This window comes from Brachyhypopomus gauderio, chromosome 16, assembly GCF_052324685.1.
Source record: "Brachyhypopomus gauderio isolate BG-103 chromosome 16, BGAUD_0.2, whole genome shotgun sequence".
NCBI classification, from domain to species: Eukaryota; Metazoa; Chordata; class Actinopteri; order Gymnotiformes; family Hypopomidae; genus Brachyhypopomus; species Brachyhypopomus gauderio.
In genome coordinates, this window is record NC_135226.1 from 14,571,824 (window position 1) to 14,584,331 (window position 12,508).

The 12,508-nt window shown below is 42.5% G+C and overlaps 1 long non-coding RNA gene across 1 annotated transcript; it reads right to left on the minus strand.

The window, feature by feature from the left end:
• Nucleotides 1–6,592: 6,592 nt before the first annotated feature.
• Nucleotides 6,593–7,433, minus strand: LOC143477864 (uncharacterized). Its single transcript, XR_013121653.1, has 3 exons — nucleotides 7,268–7,433; nucleotides 7,010–7,031; nucleotides 6,593–6,703 (listed from the first exon to the last, which is right to left on the minus strand). It is a non-coding gene; the product is annotated as an uncharacterized LOC143477864 (long non-coding RNA).
• Nucleotides 7,434–12,508: the final 5,075 nt, after the last annotated feature.

The window sequence follows — 12,508 nt, forward strand, 5'->3', positions numbered from 1 at the left end:
TGTGTTCATATGTGCATGTGCATTTATGTTGTAAACATGTGTTTGTGTGTGTTTGTGTGTGTGTGTGTATGTGTGTGTTTGTGTGTGTGTGTGTGTGTGTGTGTGTGTGTGTGTGTGTGTGTGTGTGTGTGTGTGTGTGTGTGTGTTTGTGTGTGTGTGTGTGTTTGTGTGTGTGTGTGTGTGTGTGTGTGTACTCATGTGCTCATACACCTGACATCCACTGTTTGGGGCTAAATGGACTAATCCCTCTCTGTCACATATTTAGTTGGGTTGCGATTGTCTTTGTGGTCCGTACGGGATGCTATATCCATTTCTGACAGCGTACACTCTATTCCCCCTTCACCGTGACTGATGTGGAGACTCTTTGAATTGCAGTGAGGGCCATTCTGCAAAATTTTCACAGGAAATGTTTTCAGACATGGAGAGGAGATTACGAGCTTCTCAGCCACCACCAGTCGCAGGAGGAAAGTATATATCTGGCAGCTTTAGGCTTTTTGCAGATACCCTGCATGTTATCAATGACTGTGCTTGATTCTAACCTTACGTGAATGAATGCAAAGACAAAAAGGTAGAATAAAATAATCCAACTGAAAAACGGTGTGGGAAACTAAATCAAATGTAAAACATTGTAACTACTGTAATTAAAAAAAATAAAATAAAAAAGAAAGTGGTAAGTATAGTGGTGAGCACAGTTGCCTTCCAAGCATTTGACCCGGGCTCAGTTCCTGGCCAATTTGTTGTTACAAATGAAGGTGTAAAATGTGTGAGGCTCTCGGGTCTCCTGTAGCCTGCCAGGTAGAGCATTTTGGTAGCAATGGCAGGGTCACGGCTTTGACTCCCAGGGTGCACATGCTATGTCTTATATACATACATGCATCCATAAATTGCTCTGAAAAAGAATGCCTAAATGCTGCTAATATAGACATTTGATCTGCTCCAGATTCATAAAGCTGGGCATTGGTTGTTGCTTTGAAGAGGACAAAATGAGCACAGCATGTGGAGAAAGATTTGTATAGGGGATACAATTAACACATGTGAAAAACCAGCAGTGTATGGCAAATATATTAACAACCACCTTACAATAGCAAACTGATATAGCCACCATACTCTTCTGGATTTTGATTGGTGGAAATTGGTTGGTTTTCAGTTTCTAGTTGCTGGCATCTCAACATACACAGACACAAATCTTTTAAATCTTTTTGTCATTGTTATTCCACACTTATGGGCTCTGGCTCCCCAACTAATCAGTGAACGGAAAACAAATCACGAAAAGGGTGCCTTAATTATGGCTGATGTTGGGCCAATAAACAAAAAAGGCATACACAAAAGATCAAATATTTTGGCATGACAAACAAGTATCCTGTGTCAGAAATACAAGTCTGGAATTCGTAACAAAAAAAAATCGCTTTTAATTAAGATGGAAATTCAGTGCTATGATGATTTTAATTGTGTATATCCTCCCTCCACAGACACACATGCATTATGAAACAATGCCCCTTACTAATATGGTGATGCATAAGATCTGTGCTAATGGAGTAATAGTCTGGTTAGAATAGTAAACGTGTTTTTATTCTATTGAGTGGAGGAAGTAGTGGCAGAAATATGTGTGACACATCCTGTTTTGATTTTTGCAGAGTAACTACTACTGCAACTGATACTGGAGGTCAGACACACTCCCTAGTTTGGTCCACAGACACTCGAACTGAGGGTTAGGGATGCAGGCAGGGATGGTGTCTCTTTATCCGTTCTGTCCTCCCTCATTCTGTCACTTTCTCTCTCTCTTTATCTGTCTCCTTCCTTCACTCACCCCTTCCTCTCTCCCTCCCTCCTCTATTCTCCTCATCCCACTCTTCTCTTTCCCTCACTACTGTTTGATCTTCTGTCTGCTGGAATTGTTCATTTTCAGCCTTTTTCGTCTGCCGTAATTTTCCGTTTTCCCGCTCCGATGTTTCTCAACCTCTGTCTCTGCATGGCTGTTATAAATAGTTTTTGCTTATTCTATGTCTATTCTGTTCTTTGAGGGGGAGGATATGATTTTTAGAAATGTAAAATATAAAAATGTAATAGAAATGTATGTAATAGAAATGTTAAATTATTGTTTTACATCTATAATTTTCAGTTAGAGTTTTTTTTTTTTCAGTTAAGCAAATGGTTAGATAACTTCTCAACCAATCAGTATTTAGGGGCAGAGTCAACTGTCATGTAATACACAAATTTAAAATGCTACAATCACATGTACAGCATATTGTCTGATTGGTTTAAAAATAATTATAGTTATGTGTACAGTGATATTTAGAGGGTGTCACTTTCTGGGTCACCCATGGCCTAAAGGTTAGTGATGCAGAGTTTAAGTCAGATTAGGTCTGAAAAGATGGTTCAATCCCTGCTACTAGCAATGGATGAAGACCCCTTGAGCAAGACACTCTGTTCACTCTGGATGGGTTAAATGCAGATAAGAAATTCTTTAAGGGGGATCAACAGGGGGAGCTTCTTCTGTTTTTCAGGGGAGAATTGTCACGCCACAATATCTGCCACAGTTATGTGGTCACTTTGAGAAGCAGAACTGTGTATTGTAGGTATTGTAGTATTTTGTCCACTATGAAGCTCTGGTAGTGGGCATGAACCATGGCAGTGATTGTAGTTCCTGGTAGTTATTTTCCTTTAAATAAGGGCACTACGCTTTCCAGTGGTTTGGTATAATGTGGCGCTTAAGTACCTCCCATGTAGTCTTTCTTTTAGTACTTTAATGGTACAGGCAGCCTGTCTCTCCATTTGCATAATGGTAGCATGGGCTGCTTGTGGTGTGAGTGAAATTGTAGTCTATGAAATTCATCCCACAAACTGAGGTCCATTATCAGACCTCTTCAGTGATATGATGATGTGCAAAAGCCATTTTGTTAGTTCTTATAGTTACATCTGAGGATGAGATTTCTCCAAGACCTCAGTGTTTCTGGGGAACTAATCAACAATGAAGAAGTAGGTCTTCTTTTCGAACTCAGACAAATCCATATACCAGCCATCTGCCTGGGGACACACTGCAACTGGGTGTGTGAGGCAGGGAGGCTCTCTGTCTGTGTCACACCTTTCAACCATTCGCCAAATTCGAGAGGACAGGTCCTGTCACCCCACAGAATGATGAGGTCCTGTGGGGCACTTAGAAATGCCCCCGTGGCCCTCGTGAATCTTCACTAGGATTTCTTGTGGCCCTGGAACCTATGAGTGACTCTGTCTCCATTGAGGAGACCCACGCCAGGTGAACTAATGTGCCTGAGATCTTTGCACACATGTTTCTCTAGCCAACCTGCTAAATAGTGGTGCTTCACAGCATGATATGTCTGCTACTTGGGCCTCTTGGATCTGCTTCTTGCAACCTGTGTCACTGTCAGTGGTGACACAGCGGTGTTGACAAACACTTGAACGTCTCTTTCCAGCTGCAGACCTGAATGCATCAGTTTCCCATGGAGTGGAGTGAAGGCGACATGCCTGCGGATACGACATTACGTGTGAACACTGCACCGATGCCATAGGATGGTGCAGCTAATGACACTCGTCTCTGAGTTAATACCTCCGTTCAGCTAATCTGTTTGGAAAGCCATTCACTGTGTGTTATCCCAGAACCACAGCGTTTTGTTTGTCTGTTTGTTTGTTTTGCTAAGCAGCTTCTGGAAGAGGTTTGGCAAAATAACATACCTTACTTATGACCCTGCACACATCTGTCATTCAGGTCGCGTCTTGCGCTTGGAGGATATTTACTCAGCAAGTTTGCAAAGGCCATCGTGTGGCCTGAAAGAAAAATCATCAACTCCCGTATGTTAGTCGGTGGACATAGACCCCCATTCCTGGACTTTGGAGCTAGAAAGATGATTACCAGCAAACCTGCACTGGACAGCATTGCTGGGGATTGATCCACTGCAGTGTGAATGAGGTGAATTCAGGTCTGTGAGGTCCATATATGTATCATACCATTTGGATTGAGGACAGCTACCGTCCTTGCACGCCATTTTGTACAGTTGCTCACCTTTGAAGATCTGAAGATCATCTGTACCAGCAGAGATCACACAGTTCAACAGTTCTAGTGCCTCAGGAACACGGTACATTGCACCACTCACTAAACAGGATTACTGGTTACACCTTACTGTATCATTCTCTCTATTTCTGCTATGCACTGACACTTTCTCCTGTACAGATATACATACTGCACATCTTAAATGTTTATTTTGTAAACATTTCGATTGTTTGCGGTGGATTAAAACGTTCATCCACTCTAGCCCCGTTTTGTTATCTATTATACGTCATTCTGCTTTGGTTATTTTAATTTTGCTTGACAACACACATTTTTTATTTTCACATTTCTTATTTCACACATATTTTTATGTGAGTCGCTGACCCTGAGACACAGAATCCACTTGTGTACACCATGCAGTAGCAGTGTGCCATTTTGTTGTGACATTTATAGCACTCTGTGTCTCTAGCTGGACCTTTCCGTGCACGTTTCTTTCGTGCACCACATCTACCGCAGGTTTTATGATTCTATGTTTCCGCAGACATAATTTCCCGTGCTCTCTTTGGTCCAGAGATGTCATTTTCTCTCTGCTGCCACCTGCACTGATGCCAGGGCCAAGGGGTGCCTCTGTGCCATGTCGTACAGTCTGTTGTTGATTCACACTCTCATTTTGGCTTATTTTAATCAGGATCTAACAGAAGACGTTCATGACAATCTCGGATTCTAACTTCTGTTTGATCCCTGATTAATTCTTCTTCTGATAAGCCGAAAATACAATGTTCTGCCTATGTTCTGTCTCCTCCCTTTCTTCCTGACATCTGCAGCTGAACTGGCTGTCTCAAATATGATGTCGTGCCCCCCCCCAAGGTGCTGTTGAAATGCGTCTCCGCCTATGTCACATGACATTCGACTCACTCAGCGGGAATTCTCCGAGAATATGGTGTGCTTCATCTCCCACCCCGTAAAGCAATGAGTTGACCCAGCATTCCACTTGTTTCTTGCTCAAGCTAGAAGCCAGAGACGAAACCGCTCAAATAGTGTGATCCACTTCAGCCACTGCGCTCAGCTGGAAACATCCTGACGGGGTGTCTGTATTGTCACAACCTTCATCATCTAAAACCGAGTGTTAGCGCAGCTGAAGTACTGATGCTGGTGGCTGGTGTTTTAAACCCACACTGCTCATTCCGGTTTCGTGCATGATTCACTCCTCTCTCTCAAAGTCTGAAGGCCTGAACACAATAAAAACCAAAACGTAGACAGATATATGACTTAAACAAAGCTGCCCACTTCAGACACTATATATGAAAATACACATTTGGCAGACACAAGACAGTGTATGTGGTACACACTCATGTTTGTGGTACTAGCTTCTACATGATGGCAGAAAGATTTAATAATGCTTTGGTAACTTTACAGCTTATGACAGCAAAGCTTCTTCGAATTAAAATAAATCAAATATCTTCTAATGTTAAAAGAAATCTTCTCAAAATCACATTTTACAGTAAGCTGTAAATAAATAATGTTCAGTCTAGTTATCCTGTCTGTTTTCTACATTGTGCTGATGACCATGATAAATTTTGTCACAAAGTATGACAAATCCCAGGATTGCTAAGCCTCATTCAAGCTAACAGTTTGGCCTTTAACTGTAGGGAGCTGGAGTGACAAGAGATTCAAGGGACAGCAAATATCTGTGGCCTTAAGAATTACTAGCATAATTCCTCCTGTTGATGCGTCTGTCCATTAGGGTCAATAGGGAAGCGGTGTCACAACTGGAGCCCTGAACATGGACTCCAGGAAAAGGTTCTGGATCAAGAAGGCTGTGGTTGATGATGATTCAAACACTAACCTTCAAAAATACCAAGACCACTGCAAAAGAACCTCTTAGCCAACACTACCGTAGCATACAAACACTGGATCCTGCCAGCAGTCATTATGTTGTTTAGTGGTTAAATCTATGTGTTATGAACCAGAGTGTTGTGTGGTCGATGACACTTAATTAGGACGGTTGACTTTATCTTAATCAATGTTTGCATCAGGAAAACTTCCTGCTGCATACTACTGCACACACACACACACACACACACACACACACACACACACACACACACACACACACACACACACACACAGATAAATCACAGACAAAAACAGATATCATTTGATGTTTGTGATTATTATTTGTAGTTCTTTGGGCAGTGCTTGCTTGGAACATGGGAGTAGCAATTAGAAGTAAAAGTGGAATAAATCTTTAATCTGAGGATCACTGAAGATAGCTTCCATCTCACTTTTTCTTTTTGTGTATTGCTTTGTTTCTTTGTTTTTCTTTTTGTCATTCATTTTACCCATTTATTCCTTTTTCTCTGTCCCTCTCCCCATCATGTTTTTCTCTCTCATGAATGATTCTATTTTATCTGCAGTGATGTGCCATATAAATCCAGTGCTAGATGGCCACACTTCTCAGTGTGTGTGTATGTTTGTTTGTATACACATGCATTTTTTTCCCTTTGTGAAATTCACATGCTCCCAGAATGCCAGAAAAACATCATACATTTGCCTTTGTAGGGATACACACTTTTTAAAATACAAAAGCCCCTTTCATTTATGTTGAAGAATGTGTGTTTGTATGTGTATGTGGATGCTTGAGTATGGATGCTCACATATTCTTCTCTACAAAAGTTGTAGGCAGGTGTGGAAACAATGCTGCAAAGTAAAAAAGTTTTAATAGGTTAATTTATTATTAACAAAAGTGAATGAACAAATGAATCTAAATCAATCCAAGAATCAATTCAATTCAAAATTCTAAGTGAATGAACAATTCAATATTCAATATTTGCCTTTAAAACAGCATCTGTTCTTCTAGTTCCACTTACATAAAGTCAGGAATTTTGTAGGATTTTTGCCAGGTGCATGATTAACCAACTAAACCAAACAGGTGATAATGATCTTTTTCATTGAAAATATTGAAACACAGTCATTATCTAAACCACAACTATGTTGGAAGCTTACTGTGTGATGAACATCCAAACTGCTACAAAGGTGGAAGATTCATGTCATAGGTCATACACCATGGAAAGACACACAGCAACAAGACACTGTATCAGCAATGTCTGTTCCTAGCAAAGATTCCACAGCAGACTGAGGGTTCAAGATGTGCTGCACAGCTTCTTTTGAAGAAGCACAAAGGAATGTGTAACATTGGGGCATGTAGGCACAGTGGTCGGCCAAGTAAAGTAAAAAAGCAGATGAAAGACACATCAAACTTACTTCCCATCAAAATTGGATGTCCAGCAGACCTCCAGCCGATATCCATGAGACGTCCAGCAGTGCCATCAGCTCAGAACTTGCAGGTACTAGTGGGACACACATGCATCCATCTACTGTTCAGAGAGGTCTGGCCAGAAGTGATTTGAAGTGGTTTGTCTTCAAAAGAAGGCAGTTTGTTCACCGAAGGACTGGAGAGCATATAATAATGACAGTGAACAACAGTGAAGCATTGTGGAGGTTCAACAGTGAAGTGTGGTGGAGGTTCAACAATGTACGTGGTGGAGGTTCAACAATGTACGTGGTGGAGGTTCAACGGTGGATCATGGAGGTTCAGCAGTGAAGCGTAGTGGAGGTTCAACAGTGAATCATGATGAAGGTTCAACAGTGAAACGTGGTGGAGATTCAACAGTGAAACATGGTGGAGGTTCTACAGTGAAACATGGTGGAGGTTCAATAGTGAATCATGGTGGAGGTTCAACAGTGAAGCGTGGTGGAGGTTCAACAGTGAATCATGGTGGATGTTCATTGTATTTTAGCAAATGGAGTTGGAGATTTGATCAGGATTAATGGTGTCTTCAGTGCTGTGAAATATAGGCAGACAAATATCCATCATGCAGTACTATCTGCCTCCCTGATAGTACAGCTTGATAGATATTTGTCTACCTATATTTCGCAGCATTGAGGACACCATTAATCCTGATTGGCTCCAATTTTATTCTGCAGCTGAATGTCGACCCCAAATGCCCCCAAAGGAGTCCTGGGAGTGATGATATGACCACCCACAGAGGCCTGATCTCAACATTATTGAGGAAATCCCTGTGTGGGATTACACAAAGAGGATGTGAAGGAGTCTACATTCATGGAGGATCTTTGGTTAGATCTCCAAGAAATGTGTGGACACACCAAATATTGATTTGATATAACGTAAGAATTCTTACTTTGTAGCATTTTTTCTACACCTGTCTAAAACTTCTGCAAGTGCTGTTTATAAATGGACAGTCTGTATCTTAATGTTTGTTTCCTGTTTACCTGAGTACAGGAGTGCTGAAAACTGACAATTACAGAGTCTAACTACGGGACACGGTGACACAGTGGTGTGTGTGTGTGTGTACCAAATAAACACACAGCACAAAGGTCTTACTCACACACACTCAAGCTTGAGAAAGTCCATGCAACTGAGGGTGGTCGCCTTTTTTAACGAATCTCTGTTGAATCTCTGCCTATTTCCTTTCAGTGTGAAGCACATACATTTAAACATCACGCAAGTGACCTTTACGGAGAGACAAACGGCAAGCAATTACACAGCCCTCAGACTGTGTGTGTGTGTGTGTGTGTGTGTGAGAGAGAGAGAGACAGAGAGACAGAGACAGAACACTTCTGCAATTACCTTGAGTGACGTCTCTTCATGCGAAAGTTCTTCCAGGTGCTTCAGTCCTGTTGAGGCATGTAATTTATTTATTTAATGAGGCATTTATTTATTTAATATTCATATAAGAAAAACCGATATATATATACACACACACACACACACACACACACACACACACACACACACACACACACACACACACACACACAACACGGGGAACAGCCTCCCATGGCAGATGAAAGGTTGTAGGGGCCGCAGAAGTAATGATGAATTAGAGGTTAGTACCCGTCTCACCCTCTCTCTGTCTCTCTGCTGCTCTTTTTATCTGACATCCTCCCTCTCTGCCTCCTGCTGTTTCTCTTTGTTTCCTCTCCTGCTCTGGGGCTATCTGCGTAGACTGGCTCATGTCAGAGGGCTGAGTACTCCAGTAAACCTCACTCATAAAACCCGTGGACCGAGACGAACGATGCCATCTTTAGCCGTCCCCTCCAAGACAGACCCTCCCCCCACCCCTACCCTGTTCTCTCTCCCTTTTACTTTTCATCCACTTCTTCCCTTCTTTCTTTCTTTCCTTCATCACGTTCTTCCCACCTCTCCTGTCGTCCCTCGGCGGTATCAGCTGTAGGGGAGTACGACACACGTGTGTGTGGGTCCACAACGAGACACAGACACACAGAAGATGGACAGGGACAGAAAGAGAGATGAACCACAAAGTCAGAGGCAGTGAGGATGAGTGACAGAGTGAAGAAGAGTGTGGGAGAGGGGGACTGGCGTAACTGTGAAAATGTGCTTTTATTTGTGGTTGAGGGAGAGATGGCCAGTGTTTTCACTAACCACAGGGGAAATAAAATGTGTGTGTGTGTGTTGCGTCTGATACATAACTAGATGCACTGCTTCCACTCCATAACCTATAATCAAGAAATTCAAACCACTCATTGCTGTTGTATCTGTTGTGCTTGTGGGGTCACACACACAAACAAACACACACACACACACACACACACACACACACACACACACACACACACACACACACACACACTCACACACACTCACACACACACACACACACACACACACACACAGACACACACACACACACTCACACACACACACACACACACACACACACACACACACTGACCTACACATACACAGACACGCACACACAGTGTTGGTATTTGGGGCTAGTGTTGCAACCTCTCCTTAGTGCTGGTTTCCGTGCAGCAACAATCTCCAGTTTGGCAAGACTTTACAAGGTTACCATGGGTAACCGGACAGAACAGAGACAAATCCGAAGGGGCCAGTGATTAAGAGTAGAAGGGAGGAGACACCTAAGAGAAGGTCTACTTTAAGACACATAGGAGACACCTATCAGAAGGTCTACTTTAAGACACATAGGAGACACCTATCAGAAGGTCTACTTTAAGACACATAGGAGACACCTATCAGAAGGTCTACTTTAAGACACATAGGAGACACCTATCAGAAGGTCTATTTAAGACACATAGGAGACACCTATCAGATCGTCTACTTTAAGACACATAGGAGACACCTAAGAGAAGGTCTACTTTAAGACACATAGGAGACACCTAAGAGAAGGTCTACTTTAAGACACATAGGAGACACCTATCAGATCGTCTACTTTAAGAAACATAGGAGACACCTAAGAGAAGGTCTACTTTAAGACACACAGGAGACACCTAAGAGAAGGTCTTCTTTAAGACACATAGGAGACACCTATCAGATCGTCTACTTTAAGACACATAGGAGACACCTATCAGAAGGTCTACTTTAACACACATAGGAGACACCAATAAGAAGGTCTACTATAAGACACACAGGAGACACCTATCAGAAGGTCTACTTTAAGACACATAGGAGACACCTATCAGATCATCTACTTTAAGACACATAGGAGACACCTAAGAGAAGGTCTACTTTAAGACACATAGGAGACACCTAAGAGAAGGTCTACTTTAAGACACATAGGAGACACCTATCAGATCGTCTACTTTAAGAAACATAGGAGACACCTAAGGGAAGGTCTACTTTAAGACACACAGGAGACACCTAAGAGAAGGTCTTCTTTAAGACACATAGGAGACACCTATCAGATCGTCTACTTTAAGACACATAGGAGACACCTATCAGAAGGTCTACTTTAACACACATAGGAGACACCAATAAGAAGGTCTACTATAAGACACACAGGAGACACCTATCAGAAGGTCTACTTTAAGACACATAGGAGACACCTATCAGAAGGTCTACTTTAAGACACATAGGAGACACCTATCAGAAGGTCTGCTTTAAGACACATAGGAGACACCTATCAGAAGGTCTACTTTAAGACACATAGGAGACACCTATCAGAAGGTCTATTTAAGACACATAGGAGACACCTATCAGATCGTCTACTTTAAGACACATAGGAGACACCTAAGAGAAGGTCTACTATAAGACACACAGGAGACACCTAAGAGAAGGTCTACTTTAAGACACATAGGAGACACCTTTCAGATCGTCTACTTTAAGACACACAGGAGACACCTAAGATAAGGTATTCTTTAAGACACATAGGAGACACCTATCAGATCGTCTACTTTAAGACACATAGGAGACACCTAAGAGAAGGTCTTCTTTAAGACACATAGGAGACACCTATCAGATCGTCTACTTTAAGACAAACAGGAGACACCTAAGAGAAGGTCTTCTTTAAGACACATAGGAGACACCTATCAGATCGTCTACTTTAAGACACATAGGAGACACCTAAGAGAAGGTCTACTTTAAGACACACAGGAGACACCTAAGAGAAGGTCTTCTTTAAGACACATAGGAGACACCTATCAGATCGTCTACTTTAAAACACATAGGAGACACCTATCAGAAGGTCTACTTTAAGACACATAGGAGACACCAATAAGAAGGTCTACTATAAGACACACAGGAGACACCTAAGAGAAGGTCTACTTTAAGACACATAGGAGACACCTATCAGAAGGTGTTAGAGTAAGAGGTGTGTAGGTGACCTCTGCCCTTCTCATGGCCTGAGACATCAGCACACCTTAGTTTGGTTCCACCCGTTGTTAAACGACCCATTTTAAACAGCCGGACCACAGTTCCTTGGAAACGCATTCTGCAGGTGTGTGTGCGTGAGTTGTGTTGTTTTTTTTGGCAGGGAGTCATATAAAGAGACTCTCTCTCTCTCTCCCTCTCTCTCTTTCAGGCCCTCCCGCCGCCTACTCTTTCTCCATCTCTCTGTCCACATCCGTCCTGACCAATTAGGGCAAAACCTTTCCCTACCCTGACCCTGACAATACCATAGTGTGACAGAGAAAGTTCTCTCTCTCTCTCTCTCTCTCTCTCTCTCTCTCTCTCTCTCTCTCTCTCTCTCTCTCTCTCTCTCTCTCTCTCTTTCTCTCTCAAACACACTCACACACACACACACACACACACACACACACACACACACACACACACACACACACACACACACAGCCAGTGTGTGTGGAGATTGTAATACGGAAAGACTGTAGCAGCTCAGGTGCACAAGTGAAATTCTCCAGTCAGCAGTACAGGCTAATTAGAGAGAGAACTAACGTGTGTGGAATAGAGGGACTGTGAAGGATAAGAAGAAGAAGAAGGGGAGAGGGAGAGAGGGAGAGAGGGAGGCAGTGCCAGCAATGACACTGCTGCTCATCACCGTCTCTTATCAGCATCTGTGATGAGTGTGCCTGATTAATTTGGCGACTGCCGAGGTGTCGTCTCTGCCATTAACACTGACTGCAGTGAACAGCGCTACTGCTCCACCGAATCCCAGTCACACTGTGGTCGGCTTCTGCTAATGCTAACCGTATCCATTATAC